Source organism: Asterias rubens, chromosome 16, assembly GCF_902459465.1.
Source record: "Asterias rubens chromosome 16, eAstRub1.3, whole genome shotgun sequence".
NCBI classification, from domain to species: domain Eukaryota; kingdom Metazoa; phylum Echinodermata; class Asteroidea; order Forcipulatida; family Asteriidae; genus Asterias; species Asterias rubens.
Window position 1 is genome coordinate 37,813 of NC_047077.1, and position 21,498 is coordinate 59,310.

Sequence of the window (21,498 nt, forward strand, 5' to 3'; positions counted from 1 at the left end):
TGTCAATGGTACGGGACTGAGACCACTAAGGACCCAAAGGTTGACATCATCATGCTCAGAACATCAAGAGCATCGGCAAGGCACCTTCCACGACCAGCATCAGAACAAGAATGAAACCAATGGCCCAAGGACCTGGCATTTTATACGGTCTCCGCACGGTGGAGCGCCCTCTTCCACACAAAGGACACCTTTTCAAAACGGGCGTTTTCGAAAACCAGCTGTCTGCAATACAAGGTAAAGAAGTTAACTTCATTTGAAACCCAGGCTATTTTTAGAGTAACTTCAATAGGATTAAAGTGGTAAACGGTTGCAGCTCTTGTTCAACCTTTCCGACCGAGCGCCAGACATACTCAAACACAATGCTCTTTTCATTGCAGTAATGGGTGGGAGTTCACCACTGAATTATTCAGAGGCATCCTAAATATGCTGTTCTTTAAACTGATTGGTCACTTAGATCACGGAGCTGTTGAATTATTCAGAAGCATCCTAAAGCTGCTGTTCTTTAAACTGATTGGTTAGATCTGGGAGCTGTTGAATTATTCATTCGCAAACTAAGCTGCTGTTCTTTAAACTGATTGGTTTTATCTGGGGAATGTTGGACCATTCAGCGGACACCCGGGAACAAGTTCATGAATAATTTTAAGTTCGCTGTGCGGCGCGGCAAGCATTTGGAGTTGTGTTTTGTTATACATTGCAACAACTTGTTAAGACGTGATGACATTGGATGGCGCGGTGGAATCCTTTAATGATGATGTCATAATTAACAAGTAATCAATTACTATATAAATTATTATGACTTATTCAGGACAAAATCAATAATTTCAAACTATCTAAAACGTTGTGGGGTGTACACAAAATTAAACATCGTCTCCGTTTTACAATTATTTATAAATTGTTCGGGGGGGGGGGTGCGTTTTTTGATAGCTCTCCCAAAATACTATGTAGCAACATAATGAATAAATACATAAATTAGTGCCAGGGCTTGTTACAGAAGCGATGGCCTTTTTGTTTCACTTTGGGGTTTTTTTTTGTATAGAAGTGCCGCTGCTTTGTTAACATGTTCTTAGAGCACGACCGAGGGTGGGCTGGCAGGGCCCTCGCCCGGCTGGGTTGGGGGCCGCGGGTTGGGGGCCGCTGCACGGGGCTCTGACTTGGTGCAAACACGGTCTTCTCGGACATGTCGGAGCAAGGCAAAGTAGGCACAGTAGATACAAGTTTGTCCTGTATGTTTTTCTCGAGTTGTGTTTCAAAGCGAGGGGTGGGTGAATACTGTTTTCCGGTACATGAAATCTGTTGTACTTGAGTTCTATTTTAGTTTTGCAACAAGGATTGTTTGTGGTAAAGAAGATGGTTGAATGATAAACGTTCGTACCCCCAAATAACCTTGCTATTGTCCGTGCGTAGCGGGAACGAAACAGTAGCAACCGCAAAGATCAAATTTGTCGGCCACGTTTTCACATCAAAGACCAGCGTGCCGCACATGGGCCGCAACATGTAAATGTATTACATCAATAGATTCGATGTTTTGTTATACATTGTAACAACTAGTTTTCACGTGATGATGTTCTAAAGTTTCTTGGCTTGGTTTGTTTACAAAAATAGCGCCCGCTGCGGCGAGGAGCAAGCAGTGTAAAACATCATAATTCACCACGAATTCGATACAATTAATTGATAATAAACAGAAAAATCGTGAATTTAAAGGGAATTTTTCACAGCAACCCTTGACTACTGAAATTCAAGCTTTGGTGTTGTTATTTTTCCCCAGTATATTGTCAGACATACCCCCATGTGTTGACTGTGAAAAAGTTGCTGAAATGGTGACATTTGAAAAAAATTTCTAAAAGCAACTATTAGGGTTTTCAATGTGCACTAGACAGAATGAAAACTTGAAATCATGAAAGTACATATCACCTCATATTCGAGAAAATTAATTGATACAAACAGAAATATCGTGAACTGATGAATGCAACCTTTAACTTATGAAAATATCACAATGTTCAATTTAGCTTGGGACAGGGAGAGGAAAGTTTGTTCACATAATGTTCAAATACTGGTCTTTGCCAATTACCACAGTTTACAATACTTTAATCCACTTGAACTGCATGGTTTTGGCAGGGGGATGTCACCTACTCAGGCATGATATTTTTACTACTTTGGATCCGATTTCAAGTTAATATTTTGCCCTTGGAAAATTCTGAAAAACTGTGATTAAATAGCATGAAATGTCTGGTGAAGAATTGACTCCCTCTGAGGAAAGAGGTAAATTCTCACACAAATATCGGAATCTGAGAAAGACTTCAGTCCTGAAGCCTTACTCATTTGTGCAACAAGGGTATTTTTTCTTTAGTATTTTCTGGCAATTTCGATGACCGATTGAGCCAAAATTTTCACAGATTTGTTATTTTATGCATTAGTTGGAAACACCAAGTGAGAATACTGGTCTTGATAATTACAACGTGTCCAGTTGCCTTTAAGATCTGTTGGCTAAAATTCATTTGACATTCATAGCCATTCACATGTTGGGGTGCAAGCTTATAAGGTACTAACGTAATTATTACACATAATGTAACATATTTTTAAAGTGCATAGTGTAGCTGTGAAGTGTCCCAAGCGTCCTATATGTATTAATAGAGGACTCCTATGTTACATTTTGGAGTGTCAGAACAGATTATTAAGCAATATACAGTATGGCAAGATCTATTATGTGCGATAGCCCCTATAAAGTAGCGTACAATAATTGTTTCAGGTGAAGACAATCTTTTTAAAATGGTCAACATAATCCCTTTCAAATGGTCTAAAACCCATAGACCCTTTACACCCATTAAACTCTATGTTCCCAAAACTTGTCTGGCAAGTTACGAAGACCGTGGCCCTTTCCCAGCTGCACACCAATGTGGTACAAAACTATAAAACCTACCTTACATGTAGTTGCATGTAAACTACAGCATGGTGGCCATTTTTGGCAGCCTGGTTAACTTTCCAACTTTGCAGAATATTTTTTGAAACAGCGTTTGTGCATATTGGCTATTGATAAGTTGAGCCTAACTTTTCGCAGGTGTGTATTCAGGTACACTTGGTTCATTCACAGAACATACAAATACTATTCTTTGACAACTACTGCAGTTTACATATGCTTTAATTCCACTGGAACTTGGCCAACTATTCAGGCATGATAATCTTCCTATTTTGTCCAATTTCAAATAAAACATTTTGCCCTTGGAAAAATCTGGGAAAATGTGACAAAATATAGCCTGAAATGTCTGGTCAGGCATAAACCATTTGTAAATGTAGTCAGCCCTTGAAATATCCAACTCTTTTCCAAGGACTCAATATCATGCCTGGCTATGTTTTCGTTTCAACTGTATTGGATCATAAACCAAAGGAGAGAGATACAACCGAAGATCTTGCAAAAAACAAATACAAGACTTACCCGCAGTGAAGAAAGTTGACTTCACTCAGAGAGGCAGCTCAGTATCTCCTTCATGATGTAACATCAGTCAATGGCAACAGTCAAATAACTTCTTGAAAAGAATGTCTGCAAAAGTATGAAAACATGAAAAGCTGTTAATAATTGATCTAAGATGCATGACCTTTCTTATTAACTTACTGATTTCAATCAATATTTCCATCATGATGCACCTTAGATTTTTTTTTTTATTTTGATACATTGTAAGATCAGAGTGTTTTTGGTTTGTTTTAACACAAATAACACTTTTGAGGTATGCCAAAATTAATATGAAACAATTGGGTTTGGATAAATTTGTCTGCAACAATAACAAGTGATTTTTATATAGCGCTTTATCACAGCCCAAAAGGCGTATCAAAGCACTTCTTACACTATTACCCTATTACCCCGGTCACTGGGCCATATATTTCATTCCTTAAACCATCTCAGCTCCCTGGGGAGTATACAGCCGGTGCTGCGAGTTACCGCGCTCCAAGCTAATCATCCATATAAACCATCTCTGCCCTCACAGGTACCCATTTTACCCCTGGGTGGAGAGAAGCAAGTGGTTAACTGTCTTGCTCAAGGGAATTTAGTTTGGTGTGCTACATATTTGGCAGCATTGGCTGTATACTCCCCAGGGAGCTGAGATGGTTAAAAAATGATATAAATGGCCCAATGACCAGGAGGTAATAATGTCCTTATCTAAGAGTAGTACTATTACTGCGTAATGTTGAGTTGTCAAAGGAGAGAGATACAACCAAAGTGCATGGAATAAATTAATGCAAGACTTACCAGCAGTGAAGAAAGTTGAGTTCACTCAGAGAGGCAGCTCAGTATCTCCTTCATGATGTAACATCAGTCAATGGCAACAGGCAAATAACTTCTTCAACAAGATGTCTAGACAAATATGAAAATATGAAGATTTGTGTAAACATTTATTAAAGATGCATGACGTGTCTTGTAAACTGGCTGATTTCAATCAATATTTCCATCAATATTTCTATCATAACACAACTTTTGCAAAACCAAGTAGTTTGTAGGATTTGAAACTTTGCATATTGGAAGTTCGATCCAGAAAGGTTTGAGATGGGTTTGGGTGGTTCTGAAAAGGAGTAGTTTTGGTTTGTGTTGGTTAACACTAAGTAGAAAGCTTTTTGGGTTCAGACTCGTCCCACAAATTGAGGCACTTCTGCAGAGAAGACTTGTTCTGTAAGGAGAGGGGGGGGGGTGGCCCTCAAAACTATATAAATGATCCATAAGTAAGGTAAGTAAACTGTTCAAAAGAGGTTTCTCCTACTAATTTATATGTACTGGCTTGTCCGTGGCAGAGAAGTTTATTGCATTTGACACAAGCTCGGATTCGTCAGGCTCCTGACAACGAATAGAGAAGGCGAGGCAAACAGTTCAGACTAATTTTATCATCTTATAAGAGAAGGTGAAGATGATTATGAATCTGGATATGGGTCGAATCCAGGTCATGATGCTTGTATCCTTGGGCAAGACACTTCAGTATAGTTGTTTCTCCGAATCCAGGAGTAAATGGGTACCTGTAAGGGCTTAGATTGGTTTAGCTTGGTGTGCTACATACTTGTCAGGACAGGCTCTATACTTCCAAGGGAGCTGGGATGGTTTATGGAATGAAATAAATGCCCCAGTAACCAGGGGTTATAATGTTCGAAGCACAATGATAATTTCTTTTGGAAATGCTCTATATAAGAGTTGGTATTATTACTGGGTTGTGTAGAGGTGAGAGTTGAATAAATGCAAGACTTACCCGCAATGAAGAAAGTTGACTTCACGCAGAGAGGCAGCTCAGTATCTCCTTCATGATGTAACATCAGTCAACGGCAACAGTCAAATAACTTCTTGAACAAGATGTCTGCAGAAATATGAAAATAAAGAGTCGTAAAGGAACATTACAAAATTCGTTTTTGCTAACATAACAGTTGCTGACAGTGTACTACACTTTTGAAAAGCCTGTAGAAGTTTGGGACTGATCAGCCATCTTGGTCACGAGAAAATAGTATAAATGAATGATTACACATTTTGAATGACATCGATTAAAAGAAGAAAACGCTCCAGGAGCAATCAACCCACAAGGGATATTAGTTTATTTATTTCTCATTAAATATGACATTTCAGACAAACATATTTCAAGTGAAGTTTTCTTCATCAGTAGACCATTTTTATATAACACAAGCAGATCATTGCCATTTGTTCGGAGGATTGTGCGTCGCCTGATAGCAAATAAAAGTACCATTGCACGCTGGCAGCGTGCAATGGTACTTTTCAGATGGAACGAAAAAGCTGAGTAAAAACATCACTCAAAGCTGAGTAAATAGTGCCGTCACATTGATGACCTACAGTGGCTTGAGTATAGCAGTGAGTTTACTAATCAGTGCAACTAGTGCCACCACATGGATGACCTACAGTGGCTTGAGTATAGCAGTGAGTTTACTAATCAGTGCAACTAGTGCCACCACATGGATAACCTACAGTGGCTTGAGTGTAGCTGTGAGTTTACTAATCAGTGCAACTCGTGCCATCACATGACTGACCTACACTGGCTGGAGTGTAGCTGTGAGTTTACTAACCAGTGCAACTCGTGCCGTCACATTGATGACCTACAGTGGCTGGAGTGTAGCTGTGAGTTTACTAATCAGTGCAACTCGTGCCGTCACATGACTGACCTACACTGGCTGGAGTGTAGCTGTGAGTTTACTAACCAGTGCAACTCGTGCCGTCACATTGATGACCTACAGTGGCTGGAGTGTAGCTGTGAGTTTACTAATCAGTGCAACTAGTGCCGTCACATGAATGACCTACAGTGGCTTGAGTGTAACAGTGAGTTTACTAATCAGTGCAACTAGTGCCGTCACATGAATGACCTAGAGTGGTTGTAGTGTAGCAGTGAGTTTACTAATCAGCACAAATGGTGCCGTCACATGACTGACCTACAGTGGCTGGAGTGTAGCATTGAGTTTACTAATCAGTCAGTGCAAATGGTGCCGTCACATGACTGACCTACAGTGGCTGGAGTGTAGCAGTGAGTTTACTGATCAGCGCAACTAGTGCCATCACATGAATGACCCACATAGGCTGCAGTGTAGCAGTCAGTTTACAAATCAGTGCAACTGGTGCCGTCACATGACTGACCTACAGTGGCTGGAGTGTAGCAGTGAGTTAACTAATCAGTGCAACTAGTCCCATCTCATGGACGACCTGTGCTGTTACATGGTAACCTACAGTGGCTGGAGTGTAGCAGTGAGTTTACTGACCAGGGGTAACAATGTCCCAATAAAAAGTAGGTATTGTTACTACATAGTGTAGAGTTGTCTGAGGTGAGAGATATGGAACAATTATTATACATGACTTACCAGCAGTGAAGAAAGTTGAGTTCACTCAGAGAGGCAGCTCAGTATCTCCTTCATGATGTAACATCAGTCAATGGCAACAGTCAAATAACTTCTTGAAAATAATGTCTGCAAAATTTGAATGATGAAGAGCTGTTTATAATTGATCAGAGATACATGACATGTCTTGAAAACTGGTTGATTTCAATCCATATTTCAACCATCGTACAACTTTGATTTGTAAATGTTGATGCTTTGCAAAACCAAGTGCTTTGATTTAGTTTGTGTAAACACTCTGTATTGTCCACTGACTGCAAGTAGAAAATTGTTGTGATACAAATTCATCCTAAAAATGTATGCACTTCTGCAGAATCGATATATGTTCTCTAGAAGGGGGGGGGGGGGGTTGACGTAACAATCTGAATGATCACTTAGTGAGATAAGAAATGTTTGAAAGAGATTTTCTGCTAATTCCTATGTATTGGCATGTCATAGCCAAGCTGTATAGTGCATCAGATTCAAATTCTGATGGCTGAGTGATCAGGGTGTGGGTTCAAATCCTGGTCATAAAACTTGTGTCCTTAAGCAAGACACTAAACTAGAATCGCTTCTAATTACCCAAGGGTAACAATCTAAACTAACCATTTCTTGTTTTATATAAGTGTTATAAATTGAACCAATTAACTTGTGGTACTAGAGCGAGACACTAGTCTATAATTGCTTCTCTCCACCCAGATGTAAATGGTGCCATCACATGAATGACCTACAGTGGCTGGAGTGTAGCAGTGAGTTTACTCATCAGTGCAACTAGTGCCGTCACATGGATGACCTACAGTGGCTTGAGTGTAGCAGTGAGTTTATTAATCAGCACAACTAGTGCCGTCACATGGATGACCTACAGTGGCTGTAGTGTAGCAGTGAGTTTACTAATCAGCGCAACTAGTGAAGTCCCATGGATGACCCACAGTGGCTGGAGTGTAGCAGTGAGTTTACTAATCAGTGCAACTTGTGCCGTCACATGGATGACCTACAGTGGCTGGAGTGTGGCAGAAAATTTACTTATCAGCGCAACTGGTGCCATCACAAGGGTGACCTATAGTGACTGGAGTGTAGCAGTGAGTTTACTAATCAGTGCAACTAGTGCTGTCACACGGATGACCTACAGTGGCTGGAGTGTGGCAGTGAGTTTACTAATCAGTACAACTTGTGCCGTCACACGGATGACCTACAGTGGCTGGAGTGTAGTAGTGAGTTTACTAATCAGTACAACTTGTGCCGTCACACGGATGACCTACAGTGGCTGGAGTGTAGTAGTGAGTTTACTAATCAGTGCAACTAGTGCTGTCACACGGATGACCTACAGTGGCTGGAGTGTGGCAGTGAGTTTACTAATCAGTACAACATGTGCCGTCACCCGTATGACCTACAGTGGCTGGTGTGTAGCAGTGAGTTTACTAATCAGTACCACTTGTGCCGTCACACGGATGACCTACAGTGGCTGGAGTGTAGTAGTGAGTTTACTAATCAGTACAACTTGTGCCGTCAAACGGATGACCTACAGTGGCTGGAGTGTAGCAGTGAGTTTACTAATCAGCACAACTTGTGCCGTCACCAGGACGACCTACAGTGGCTGGAGTGTAGCAGTGAGTTTACTAATCAGCGCAACTGGTGCCGTCACAAGGGTGACCTATAGTGACTGGAGTGTAGCAGTGAGTTTACTAATCAGTGAAACTAGTGCTGTCACACGAATGACCTACAGTGGCTGGAGTGTGGCAGTGAGTTTACTAATCAGCACAACTTGTGCTGTCACACGGATGACCTACAGTGGCTGGAGTGTGGCAGTGAGTTTACTAATCAGCACAAATTGTGCTGTCACACGGATGACCAATAGTGAATGGAGTGTAGCAGTGAGTTTACTAATCAGTGCAACTAGTGCTGTCACACGGATGACCTACAGTGGCTGGAGTGTGGCAGTGAGTTTACTAATCAGCACAATTTGTGCTGTCACACGGATGACCTATCGTGACTGGAGTGTAGCAGTGAGTTTACTAATCAGTGCAACTAGTGCTGTCACACGGATGGCCTACAGTGGCTGGAGTGTGGCAGTGAGTTTACTAATCAGTACAACTTGTGCCATCACACGGATGACCTACAGTGGCTGGAGTGTAGTAGTGATTTTACTAATCAGTACAACTTGTACCGTCACACGGATGACCTACAGTGGCTGGAGTGTAGCAGTGAGTTTATTAATTAGTACAACTTGTGCCGTCACACGGATGACCCACAGTGGCTGGAGTGTAGCAGTGAGTTTACTAATCAGTACAACTTGTGCTGTCACACGGATGACCTACAGTGGCTGGAGTGTGGCAGGGAGTTTACTAATCAGTACAACTTGTGCCGTCACACGGATGACCTACAGTGGCTGGAGTGTAGTAGTGAGTTTACTAATCAGTACAACTTGTACCGTCACACGGATGACCTACAGTGTCTGGAGTGTAGCAGTGAGTTTACTAATCAGTACAACTTGTGCTGTCACACGGATGACCTACAGTGGCTGGAGTGTAGTAGTGAGTTAACTAATCAGTACAACTTGTGCCGTCACACGGATGACCTACAGTGGCTGGAGTGTAGTAGTGAGTTTACTAATCAGTACAACTTGTACCGTCACACGGATGACCCACAGTGGCTGGAGTGTAGTAGTGAGTTTACTAATCAGTACAACTATAGTGCCGTCACATGGATGACTTACAGTGGCTGCAGTGTAGCAGTGAGTTTACTAATCAGTACAACTTGTGCTGTCACACGGATGACCTACAGTGGCTGGAGTGTAGTAGTGAGTTAACTAATCAGTACAACTAGTGCCGTCACATGGATGACTTACAGTGGCTGCAGTGTAGCAGTGAGTTTACTAATCAGTACAACTTGTGCCGTCACATGGATGACCTACAGTGGCTGGAGTGTGGCAGAAAATTTACTTATCAGCGCAACTGGTGCCGTCACAAGGGTGACCTATAGTGACTGGAGTGTAGCAGTGAGTTTACTAATCAGTGCAACTAGTGCTGTCACACGGATGACCTACAGTGGCTGGAGTGTGGCAGTGAGTTTACTAATCAGTACAACTTGTCACACGGATGACCTACAGTGGCTGGAGTGTAGTAGTGAGTTTACTAATCAGTACAACTTGTGCCGTCACACGGATGACCTACAGTGGCTGGAGTGTAGTAGTGAGTTTACTAATCAGTGCAACTAGTGCTGTCACACGGATGACCTACAGTGGCTGGAGTGTGGCAGTGAGTTTACTAATCAGTACAACTTGTGCCGTCACCCGTATGACCTACAGTGGCTGGTGTGTAGCAGTGAGTTTACTAATCAGTACAACTTGTGCCGTCACACGGATGACCTACAGTGGCTGGAGTGTAGTAGTGAGTTTACTAATCAGTACAACTTGTGCCGTCAAACGGATGACCTACAGTGGCTGGAGTGTAGCAGTGAGTTTACTAATCAGCACAACTTGTGCCGTCACCAGGACGACCTACAGTGGCTGGAGTGTAGCAGTGAGTTTACTAATCAGCGCAACTGGTGCCGTCACAAGGGTGTACTATAGTGACTGGAGTGTAGCAGTGAGTTTACTAATCAGTGCAACTAGTGCTGTCACACGGATGACCTACAGTGGCTGGAGTGTGGCAGTGAGTTTACTAACCAGCACAACTTGTGCTGTCACACGGATGACCTACAGTGGCTGGAGTGTGGCAGTGAGTTTACTAATCAGTACAACTTGTGCCATCACACGGATGACCTACAGTGGCTGGAGTGTAGTAGTGAGTTTACTAATCAGTACAACTTGTACCGTCACACGGATGACCTACAGTGGCTGGAGTGTAGCAGTGAGTTTATTAATTAGTACAACTTGTGCCGTCACACGGATGACCCACAGTGGCTGGAGTGTAGCAGTGAGTTTACTAATCAGTACAACTTGTGCTGTCACACGGATGACCTACAGTGGCTGGAGTGTAGCAGTGAGTTTACTAATCAGTGCAACTATAGTGCCGTCACATGGCTGACTTACAGTGGCTGCAGTGTAGCAGTGAGTTTACATATCAGTACAACTTGTGCCGTCACACGGATGACCCACAAAGGCTTGAGTGTAGCAGTGAGTTTACTAATCAGCGCAAACAAGTGCCGTCACATGAATGACCTGCAGTGGCTTGAGTGTAGCAGTGAGTTTACTAATCAGCGCAACTAGTGCCGTCACATTGATGACCCACAGTGGCTGGAGTGTAGTAGTGAGTTTACTAATCAGTACAACTTGTGCCGTCACATGGATGACCTACAGTGGCTGGAGTGTAGTAGTGAGTTTACTAATCAGTACAACTAATGCCGTAACACGGATGACCTACAGTGGCTGGAGTGTAGTAGTGAGTTTACTAATCAGTACAACTTGTGCTGTCACACGGATGACCTACAGTGGCTGGAGTGTAGTAGTGAGTTTATTAATCAGCACAACTAGTGCCGTCACATGGATGACCTACAGTGGCTGGAGTGTAGCAGTGAGTTTATTCATCAGTGAAACTATAGTGCCGTGACATGGATGACCTAGAGTGGCTGTAGTGTAGCAGTGAGTTTACTAATCAGCACAACTAGTGCCGTCACATGAATGACCTACACTGGCTGGAGTGTAGCAGTGAGTTTACTAATCAGTGCAACTAGTGCCGTCACATGAATGACCTACAGTGGCTTGAGTGTAGTAGTGAGTTTACTAATCAGTGCAACTAGTGACGTCACATGGATGACCTACAGTGGCTGGAGTGTAGCTGTGAGTTTACTAATCAATGCAACTAGTGCCGTCACATGAATGACCTACAGTGGCTTGAGTGTAGAAGTGAGTTTACTAATCAGCACAACTAGTGCCGTCACATGGATGACCTACAGTGGCTGGAGTGTAGTAGTGAGTTTACTAATCAGTACAACTTGTGCCGTCACATGGATGACCTACAGTGGCTGGAGTGTAGCAGTGAGTTTACTCATCAGTGCAACTATAGTGCCTTCACATGGATGACATACAGTGGCTTTAGTGTAGCAGGAAATTTACTTATAAGCGCAACTAGTGCTGTCACATGGATGACCTACAGTGGCTTGAGTGTAGCAGTGAGTTTACTAATCAGCACAACTAGTGCCGTCACATGAATGACCTACAGTGGCTGGAGTGTAGCAGTGAGTTTACTAATCAGTGCAACTAGTGCCGTCACATGAATGACCCACAGTGGCTGGAGTGTAGCAGTGAGTTTACTGATCAGCGCAATTAGTGCCGTCACATGAATGACCAACATAGGCTGCATTGTAGCAGTGAGTTTACAAATCAGTGCAACTGGTGCCGTCACATGACTGACCTACAGTGGCTGGAGTGTAGCAGTGAGTTAACTAATAAGTGCAACTAGTGCCGTCACATGACTGACCTACAGTGGCTGGAGTGTAGCAGTGAGTTAACTAATAAGTGCAACTAGTGCCGTCACATGGATGACATACAGTGGCTGTAGTGTAGCAGGAAATTTACTTATAAGCGCAACTAGTGCTGTCACATGGATGACCTACAGTGGCTTGAGTGTAGCAGTGAGTTTACTAATCAGCACAACTAGTGCCGTCACATGAATGACCTACAGTGGCTGGAGTGTAGCAGTGAGTTTACTAATCAGTACAACTTGTGCCGTCACCCGTATGACCTACAGTGGCTGGTGTGTAGCAGTGAGTTTACTAATCAGTACAACTTGTGCCATCACACGGATGACCTACAGTGGCTGGAGTGTAGTAGTGAGTTTACTAATCAGTACAACTTGTGCCGTCAAACGGATGACCTACAGTGGCTGGAGTGTAGCAGTGAGTTTACTAATCAGCACAACTTGTGCCGTCACCAGGACGACCTACAGTGGCTGGAGTGTAGCAGTGAGTTTACTAATCAGCGCAACTGGTGCCGTCACAAGGGTGACCTAAAGTGACTGGAGTGTAGCAGTGAGTTTACTAATCAGTGCAACTAGTGCTGTCACACGGATGACCTACAGTGGCTGGAGTGTGGCAGTGAGTTTACTAATCAGCACAACTTGTGCTGTCACACGGATGACCTACAGTGGCTGGAGTGTAGCAGTGAGTTTACTAATCAGCACAAATTGTGCTGTCACACGGATGACCAATAGTGACTGGAGTGTAGCAGTGAGTTTACTAATCAGTGCAACTAGTGCTGTCACACGGATGACCTACAGTGGCTGGAGTGTGGCAGTGAGTTTACTAATCAGCACAATTTGTGCTGTCACACGGATGACCTATAGTGACTGGAGTGTAGCAGTGAGTTTACTAATCAGTGCAACTAGTGCTGTCACACGGATGGCCTACAGTGGCTGGAGTGTGGCAGTGAGTTTACTAATCAGTACAACTTGTGCCATCACACGGATGACCTACAGTGGCTGGAGTGTAGTAGTGAGTTTACTAATCAGTACAACTTGTACCGTCACACGGATGACCTACAGTGGCTGGAGTGTAGCAGTGAGTTTATTAATTAGTACAACTTGTGCCGTCACACGGATGACCCACAGTGGCTGGAGTGTAGCAGTGAGTTTACTAATCAGTACAACTTGTGCTGTCACACGGATGACCTACAGTGGCTGGAGTGTAGTAGTGAGTTTACTAATCAGTACAACTATAGTGCCGTCACATGGATGACCTACAGTGGCTGGAGTGTAGCAGTGAGTTTACTAATCAGTACAACTTGTGCCGTCACACGGATGACCCACAAAGGCTGGAGTGTAGCAGTGAGTTTACTAATCAGCGCAAGAAGTGCCGTCACATGAATGACCTGCAGTGGCTTGAGTGTAGCAGTGAGTTTACTAATCAGCGCAACTAGTGCCGTCACATTGATGACCCACAGTGGCTTGAGTGTAGCAGAGAGTTTACTAATCAGTACAACTTGTGCCGTCACATGGATGACCTACAGTGGCTGGAGTGTAGCAGTGAGTTTACTAATCAGTACAACTTGTGCCGTCACACGGATGACCTACAGTGGCTGGAGTGTAGCAGTGAGTTTACTTATCAGTGCAACTATAGTGCCGTCACATGGATGACTTACAGTGGCTGCAGTGTAGCAGTGAGTTTACTAATCAGTACAACTTGTGCTGTCACACGGATGACCTACAGTGGCTGGAGTGTAGCAGTGAGTTTACTAATCAGTACAACTAATGCCGTCACACGGATGACCTACAGTGGCTGCAGTGTAGCAGTGAGTTTACTAATCAGTACAACTTGTGCCGTCACATGGATGACCTACAGTGGCTGGAGTGTAGCAGTGAGTTTACTAATCAGTACAACTTGTGCCGTCACACGGATGACCTACAGTGGCTGGAGTATAGTAGTGAGTTTACTAATCAGCGCAACAAGTGCCGTCACATGAATGACCTGCAGTGGCTTGAGTGTAGCAGAGAGTTTACTAATCAGTACAACTTGTGCCGTCACATGGATGACCTACAGTGGCTGGAGTGTAGTAGTGAGTTTACTAATCAGTACAACTAATGCCGTAACACGGATGACCTACAGTGGCTGGAGTGTGGTAGTGAGTTTACTAATCAGTACAACTTGTGCCGTCACACGGATGACCTACAGTGGCTGGAGTGTAGTAGTGAGTTTATTAATCAGCACAACTAGTGCCGTCACATGGATGACCTACAGTGGCTGGAGTGTAGCAGTGAGTTTACTCATCAGTGAAACTATAGTGCCGTGACATGGATGACCTACAGTGGCTGTAGTGTAGCAGTGAGTTTACTAATCAGCACAACTAGTGCCGTCACATGAATGACCTACAGTGGCTGGAGTGTAGCAGTGAGTTTACTAATCAGTGCAACTAGTGCCGTCACATGAATGACCTACAGTGGCTTGAGTGTAGTAGTGAGTTTACTAATCAGTGCAACTAGTGCCGTCACATGGATGACCTACAGTGGCTGGAGTGTAGCTGTGAGTTTACTAATCAATGCAACTAGTGCCGTCACATGAATGACCTACAGTGGCTTGAGTGTAGCAGTGAGTTTAACAATCAGCACAACTAGTGCCGTCACATGGATGACCTACAGTGGCTGGAGTGTAGTAGTGAGTTTACTAATCAGTACAACTTGTGCCGTCACATGGATGACCTACAGTGGCTGGAGTGTAGCAGTGAGTTTACTCATCAGTGCAACTATAGTGCCGTCACATGGATGACATACAGTGGCTGTAGTGTAGCAGGAAATTTACTTATAAGCGCAACTAGTGCTGTCACATGGATGACCTACAGTGGCTTGAGTGTAGCAGTGAGTTTACTAATCAGCACATTAGTGCCGTCACATGAATGACCTACAGTGGCTGGAGTGTAGCAGTGAGTTTACTAATCAGTGCAACTAGTGCCGTCACATGAATGACCCACAGTGGCTGGAGTGTAGCAGTGAGTTTACTGATCAGCGCAACTAGTGCCATCACATGAATGACCAACATAGGCTGCATTGTAGCAGTGAGTTTACAAATCAGTGCAACTGGTGCCGTCACATGACTGACCTACAGTGGCTGGAGTGTAGCAGTGAGTTAACTAATAAGTGCAACTAGTGCCGTCACATGACTGACCTACAGTGGCTGGAGTGTAGCAGTGAGTTAACTAATAAGTGCAACTAGTGCCGTCACATGGATGACATACAGTGGCTGTAGTGTAGCAGGAAATTTACTTATAAGCGCAACTAGTGCTGTCACATGGATGACCTACAGTGGCTTGAGTGTAGCAGTGAGTTTACTAATCAGCACAACTAGTGCCGTCACATGAATGACCTACAGTGGCTGGAGTGTAGCAGTGAGTTTACTAATCAGTGCAACTAGTGCCGTCTCATGAATGACCCACAGTGGCTGGAGTGTAGCAGTGAGTTAACTAATCAGTGCAACTAGTCCCATCTCATGGACGACCTGTGCTGTCACATGGTAACCTACAGTGGCTGGAGTGTAGCAGTGAGTTTACTGACCAGGGGTAACAATGTCCCAATAAAAAGTAGGTATTGTTACTACAGAGTGTAGAGTTGTCTGAGGTGAGAGATATGGAACAATTATTATATATGACTTACCAGCAGTGAAGAAAGTTGAGTTCACTCAGAGAGGCAGCTCAGTATCTCCTTCATGATGTAACATCAGTCAATGGCAACAGTCAAATAACTTCTTGAAATTAATGTCTGCAAAATTTGAACGATGAAGAGCTGTTTATAATTGATCAGAGATACATGACATGTCTTGAAAACTGGTTGATTTCAATCCATATTTCAACCATCGTACAACTTTGATTTGTAAATGTTGATGCTTTGCAAAACCAAGTGCTTTGATTTAGTTTGTGTAAACACTCTGTATTGTCCACTGACTGCAAGTAGAAAATTGTTGTGATACAAATTCATCCTATAATGTATGCACTTCTGCAGAATCGATATATGTTCTCTAGAAGGGGGGGGGGTTGACGTAACAATCTGAATGATCACTTAGTGAGATAAGAAATGTTTGAAAGAGATTTTCTGCTAATTCCTATGTATTGGCATGTCATAGCCAAGCTGTATAGTGCATCAGATTCAAATTCTGATGGCTGAGTGATCAGGGTGTGGGTTCAAATCCTGGTCATAAAACTTGTGTCCTTAAGCAAGACACTAAACTAGAATCGCTTCTAATTACCCAAGGGTAACAATCTAAACTAACCATTTCTTGTTTTATATAAGTGTTATAAATTGAACCAATTAACTTGTGGTACTAGAGCGAGACACTCGTCTATAATTGCTTCTCTCCACCCAGATGTAAATATGTAAATGGTACCATCACATGAATGACCTACAGTGGCTGGAGTGTAGCAGTGAGTTTACTCATCAGTGCAACTAGTGCCGTCACATGGATGACCTACAGTGGCTTGAGTGTAGCAGTGAGTTTATTAATCAGCACAACTAGTGCCGTCACATGGATGACCTACAGTGGCTGGAGTGTAGCAGTGAGTTTACTCATCAGTGGAACTATAGTGCCGTCACATGGATGACCTTCAGTGGCTGTAGTGTAGCAGTGAGTTTACTAATCAGCGCAACTAGTGTAGTCACATGGATGACCCACAGTGGCTGGAGTGTAGCAGTGAGTTTACTAATCAGTGCAACTTGTGCCGTCACATGGATGACCCACAGTGGCTGGAGTGTAGCAGTGAGTTTACTCATCAGTGGAACTATAGTGCCGTCACATGGATGACCTTCAGTGGCTGTAGTGTAGCAGTGAGTTTACTAATCAGCGCAACTAGTGTAGTCCCATGGATGACCCACAGTGGCTGGAGTGTAGCAGTGAGTTTACTAATCAGTGCAACTTGTGCCGTCACATGGATGACCCACAGTGGCTGGAGTGTAACAGTGAGTTTACTCATCAGTGCAACTATATTGCCGTCACATGGATGACCTACAGTGGCTGGAGTGTGGCAGAAAATTTACTTATCAGCGCAACTGGTGCCGTCACAAGGGTGACCTATAGTGACTGGAGTGTAGCAGTGAGTTTACTAATCAGTGCAACTAGTGCTGTCACATGGATGACCCACAGTGGCTTGAGTGTAGCAGTGAGTTTCACAATCAGCGCAACTTGTGCCGTCACATATAACTGACCTACAGTGGCTTGAGTGTAGCAGTGAGTTTACTAATCAGCGCAACTAGTGCCGTCACGATGACCTACGGTGGCTGGAGTGTAGCAGTGAGTTTACTAATCAGTACAGCTTGTGCCGTCACACGGATGACCTATAGTGGCTGGAGTGTAGCAGTGAGTTTACTAATCAGCGCAACTAGTGCCGTCACGATGACTGACTCACAGTGGCTGGAGTGTAGCAGTGAGTTTACTAATCAGTACAGCTTGTGCCGTCACACGGATGACCTACAGTGGCTGGAGTGTAGCAGTGAGTTTACTAATCTACACAACTTGTGCCATCACCCGGATGACCTACAGTGGCTGGAGTGTAGTAGGGAGTTTACTAATCAGTACAACTTGTCCCGTCACACGGATGACCTACAGTGGCTGGAGTGTAGCAGTGAGTTTACTAATCAGCACAACTTGTGCCGTCACATAAATGACCTACAGTTGCTTGAGTGTAGCAGTGAGTTTACTAATCAGCGCGACTGGTGCCATCACATGACTGACCTACAGTGGCTGGAGTGTAGCAGTGAGTTTACTAGTCAGCCCAACTAGTGTCGTCACGATGACCTACGGTGCCTGGAGTGTAGCAGTGAGTTTACTAATCAGCGCAACTATTGCCGTCACGATGACTGACTCACAGTGGCTGGAGTGTAGCAGTGAGTTTACTGATCAGCGCAACTAGTGCCATCACATGAATGACACACATAGGCTGCAGTGTAGCAGTGAGTTTACAAATCAGTGCAACTGGTGCCGTCACATGACTGACCTACAGTGGCTGGAGTGTAGCAGTGAGTTTACTGATCAGCGCAGTGAGTTTACTGATCAGCGCAACTAGTGCCATCACATGAATGACACACATAGGCTGCAGTGTAGCAGTGAGTTTACAAATCAGTGCAACTAATACCGTCCCATGAATGACCCACAGTGGCTGGAGTGTAGCAGTGAGTTTACTGATCAGCGCAACTAGTGCCATCACATGAATGACACACATAGGCTGCAGTGTAGCAGTGAGTTTACAAATCAGTGCAACTAGTGCCGTCACATGACTGACCTACAGTGGTTGGAGTGTAGCAGTGAGTTAACTAATCAGTGCAACTAGTCCCATCTCATGGACGACCTGTGCTGTCACATGGTAACCTACAGTGGCTGGAGTGTAGCAGTGAGTTTACTGACCAGGGGTAACAATGTCCCAATAAAAAGTAGGTATTGTTACTACATAGTGTAGAGTTGTCTGAGGAGAGAGATATGGAACAATTATTATATATGACTTACCAGCAGTGAAGAAAGTTGAGTTCACTCAAAGAGGCAGCTCAGTATCTCCTTCATGATGTAACATCAGTCAATGGCAACAGTCAAATAACTTCTTGAAAAGAATGTCTGCAAAATTTGAATGATGAAGAGCTGTTTATAATTGATCAGAGATACATGACATGTCTTGAAAACTGGTTGATTTCAATCCATATTTTAACCATGGTACAACTTTGATTTGTAAATGTTGATGCTTTGCAAAACCAAGTGCTTTTATTTAGTTCGTGTATACACTCTGTATTGTCCTTTGACTGCAAGTAGAAAATTGTTGTGATACAAATTCATCCTAAAAATGTATGCACTTCTGCAGAATCGATATATGTTCTCTAGAAGGGGGGGGGGTTGACGTAACAATCTGAATGATCACTTAGGGACCATGGATAAACTATGTCACGGGAACGACCGCGTCGCGACGCGTTCCTTCGCGTGACAAATTGAACAAAAGAAAATCTACGGAGTGGAACGCGTTCTTCTCAACCACCGGGTCTTGAGGAAGACCCACTGTATAACAAAGGAACAATGGTAAGGCCGAAAACCACTGTGTAGTTATAATCGGCTTATCTGGGTAGATATAAACCTAAGTTCTTTCCACTGCAATTTACGTAAACTGTCATTTCAATAAATAAACAACAACCAAAGATCCATGTAAATTATAATAACTGTGTCTCCGGTCTAGTTTATATTTTGACTAGTTTTTTTTTTAAGTTACAAAAAGATTAATCCTAGCCCTTTTCACGCAATAAGTCAAAACACAACCGCATATTAAAAAAAAAAATATTGCGTTTTTGCACGACCGCCATGCAAAATAATCCCCCAAAATACAACAGAATAAAGCAAAATCAATAGGAAAAACATCTTACATTAAACAGTAAAACTATACCTTTTTTTGTACATCCAAGGTATCCAAAATGTTTCATGTTTGAACAATGAAGCCAACACGTTATGTAGTTTTTCTTAAACACGCTAAATATTCCCAAGGAACTGCTGAAAATTCACCACGTTGTTGACATGCCCAAGGCACCAGCAACGGCGCCAATGTTGTACGCTGGTTAGTATTGCAATTTTCGGACACCAGATTCTCCCGAAAGTCTTAATCTCAAGGCGGTTGTAACTAATTTCGTAAACTGTTGCGCAAATTTTCCAACGGAGGGCGGCTCTCCCGCTATATCACATTGTTTAGGAAAGCCCTCTAGCGTTCAATGTTTCTTGCATTATAGTTCGTTGCACGCAAAGTAACAAGACTACTAGGCCTGAATATTGAAAACACTGTGTGTGAGTGTGTCGCTGGATACAGTGTGTTTGTGTACTACGATGTAATTTTGCGTTGTGTTTTGTGTGATTGCGAGCCGGTCAGCATGATTTCGCGGTACCTTTATGAACAAATCGTGTAAGTGTAAGCATCTCTGTAATCACAGGTCCTAATGTAGTAATTAGATGGAGATACAAAATAAGTTGGCGATGATTTCAAATTTAAGAATAATAGTCACCACTTCAACTTGTTATGGCAGTACCATATTATTGTATTGGCTTTGGCAAACTTGAGGGTTGGCTGTACATGGACATCTCCAACCCATTGTCTGGTGTATACCTGAGCTAGACCGAAAACACTAATCCTTCACCCCTTCGTGGCTTACTTGCGAGCTGCCTTGTCCATGTAATCTGAACAACAAAAGGCACCAACAATAGAGTTCGATAATGAGGGACCTTAAAAATCAGTGAAACGCTTAATCCATCTTGGGACGGGCGCGTGACAATTTTGGGACGGACTCGTTCTAGAACGAGTCTGACCGCGGGCGGCCGCGTTCTTAGTTTTTCCATGGTCCCTTAGTGAGATAAGAAATGTTTGAAAGAGATTTTCTGCTAATTCCTATGTATTGGCATGTCATAGCCAAGCTGTATAGTGCATCAGATTCAAGTTCTGATGGCTGAGTGATCAGGGTGTGGGTTCAAATCCTGGTCATAAAACTTGTGTCCTTAAGCAAGACACTAAACTAGAATCGCTTCTCATTACCCAAGGGTAACAATCTAAACTAACCATTTCTTGTTTTATATAAGTGTTATAAATTGAACCAATTAACTTGTGGTACTAGAGCGAGACACTCGTCTATAATTGCTTCTCTCCACCCAGATGTAAATGGTGCCATCACATGAATGACCTACAGTGGCTGTAGTGTAGCAGTGAGTTTACTCATCAGTGCAACTAGTGCCGTCACATGGATGACCTACAGTGGCTGTAGTGTAGCAGTGAGTTTACTCATCAGTGGAACTATAGTGCCGTCACATGGATGACCTACAGTGGCTGTAGTGTAGCAGTGAGTTTACTAATCAGCGCAACTAGTGTAGTACCATGGATGACCCACAGTGGCTGGAGTGTAGCAGTGAGTTTACTAATCAGTGCAACTTGTGCCGTCACACTGATGACCTACAGTGGCTGGAGTGTAACAGTGAGTTAACTCATCAGTGCAACTATAGTGCTGTCACATGGATGACCTACAGTGGCTGGAGTGTGGCAGAAAATTTACTTATCAGCGCAACTGGTGCCGTCACAAGGGTGACCTATAGTGACTGGAGTGTAGCAGTGAGTTTACTAATCAGTGCAACTAGTGCTGTCACACGGATGACCTACAGTGGCTGGAGTGTGGCAGTGAGTTTACTAATCAGCACAACTTGTGCCGTCACCCGTATGACCTACAGTGGCTGGAGTGTGGCAGT

General features: G+C 43.4%; 1 long non-coding RNA gene across 1 annotated transcript; it reads right to left on the reverse strand.

The window, feature by feature from the left end:
* Positions 1 to 8: 8 nt before the first annotated feature.
* LOC117300618 lies at positions 9 to 6,908 on the reverse strand. The gene is made up of 5 exons (XR_004520188.1): positions 6,826 to 6,908; positions 5,223 to 5,327; positions 4,241 to 4,345; positions 3,431 to 3,535; positions 9 to 222 (listed from the first exon to the last, which is right to left on the reverse strand). It is a non-coding gene; the product is annotated as an uncharacterized LOC117300618 (long non-coding RNA).
* Positions 6,909 to 21,498: the final 14,590 nt, after the last annotated feature.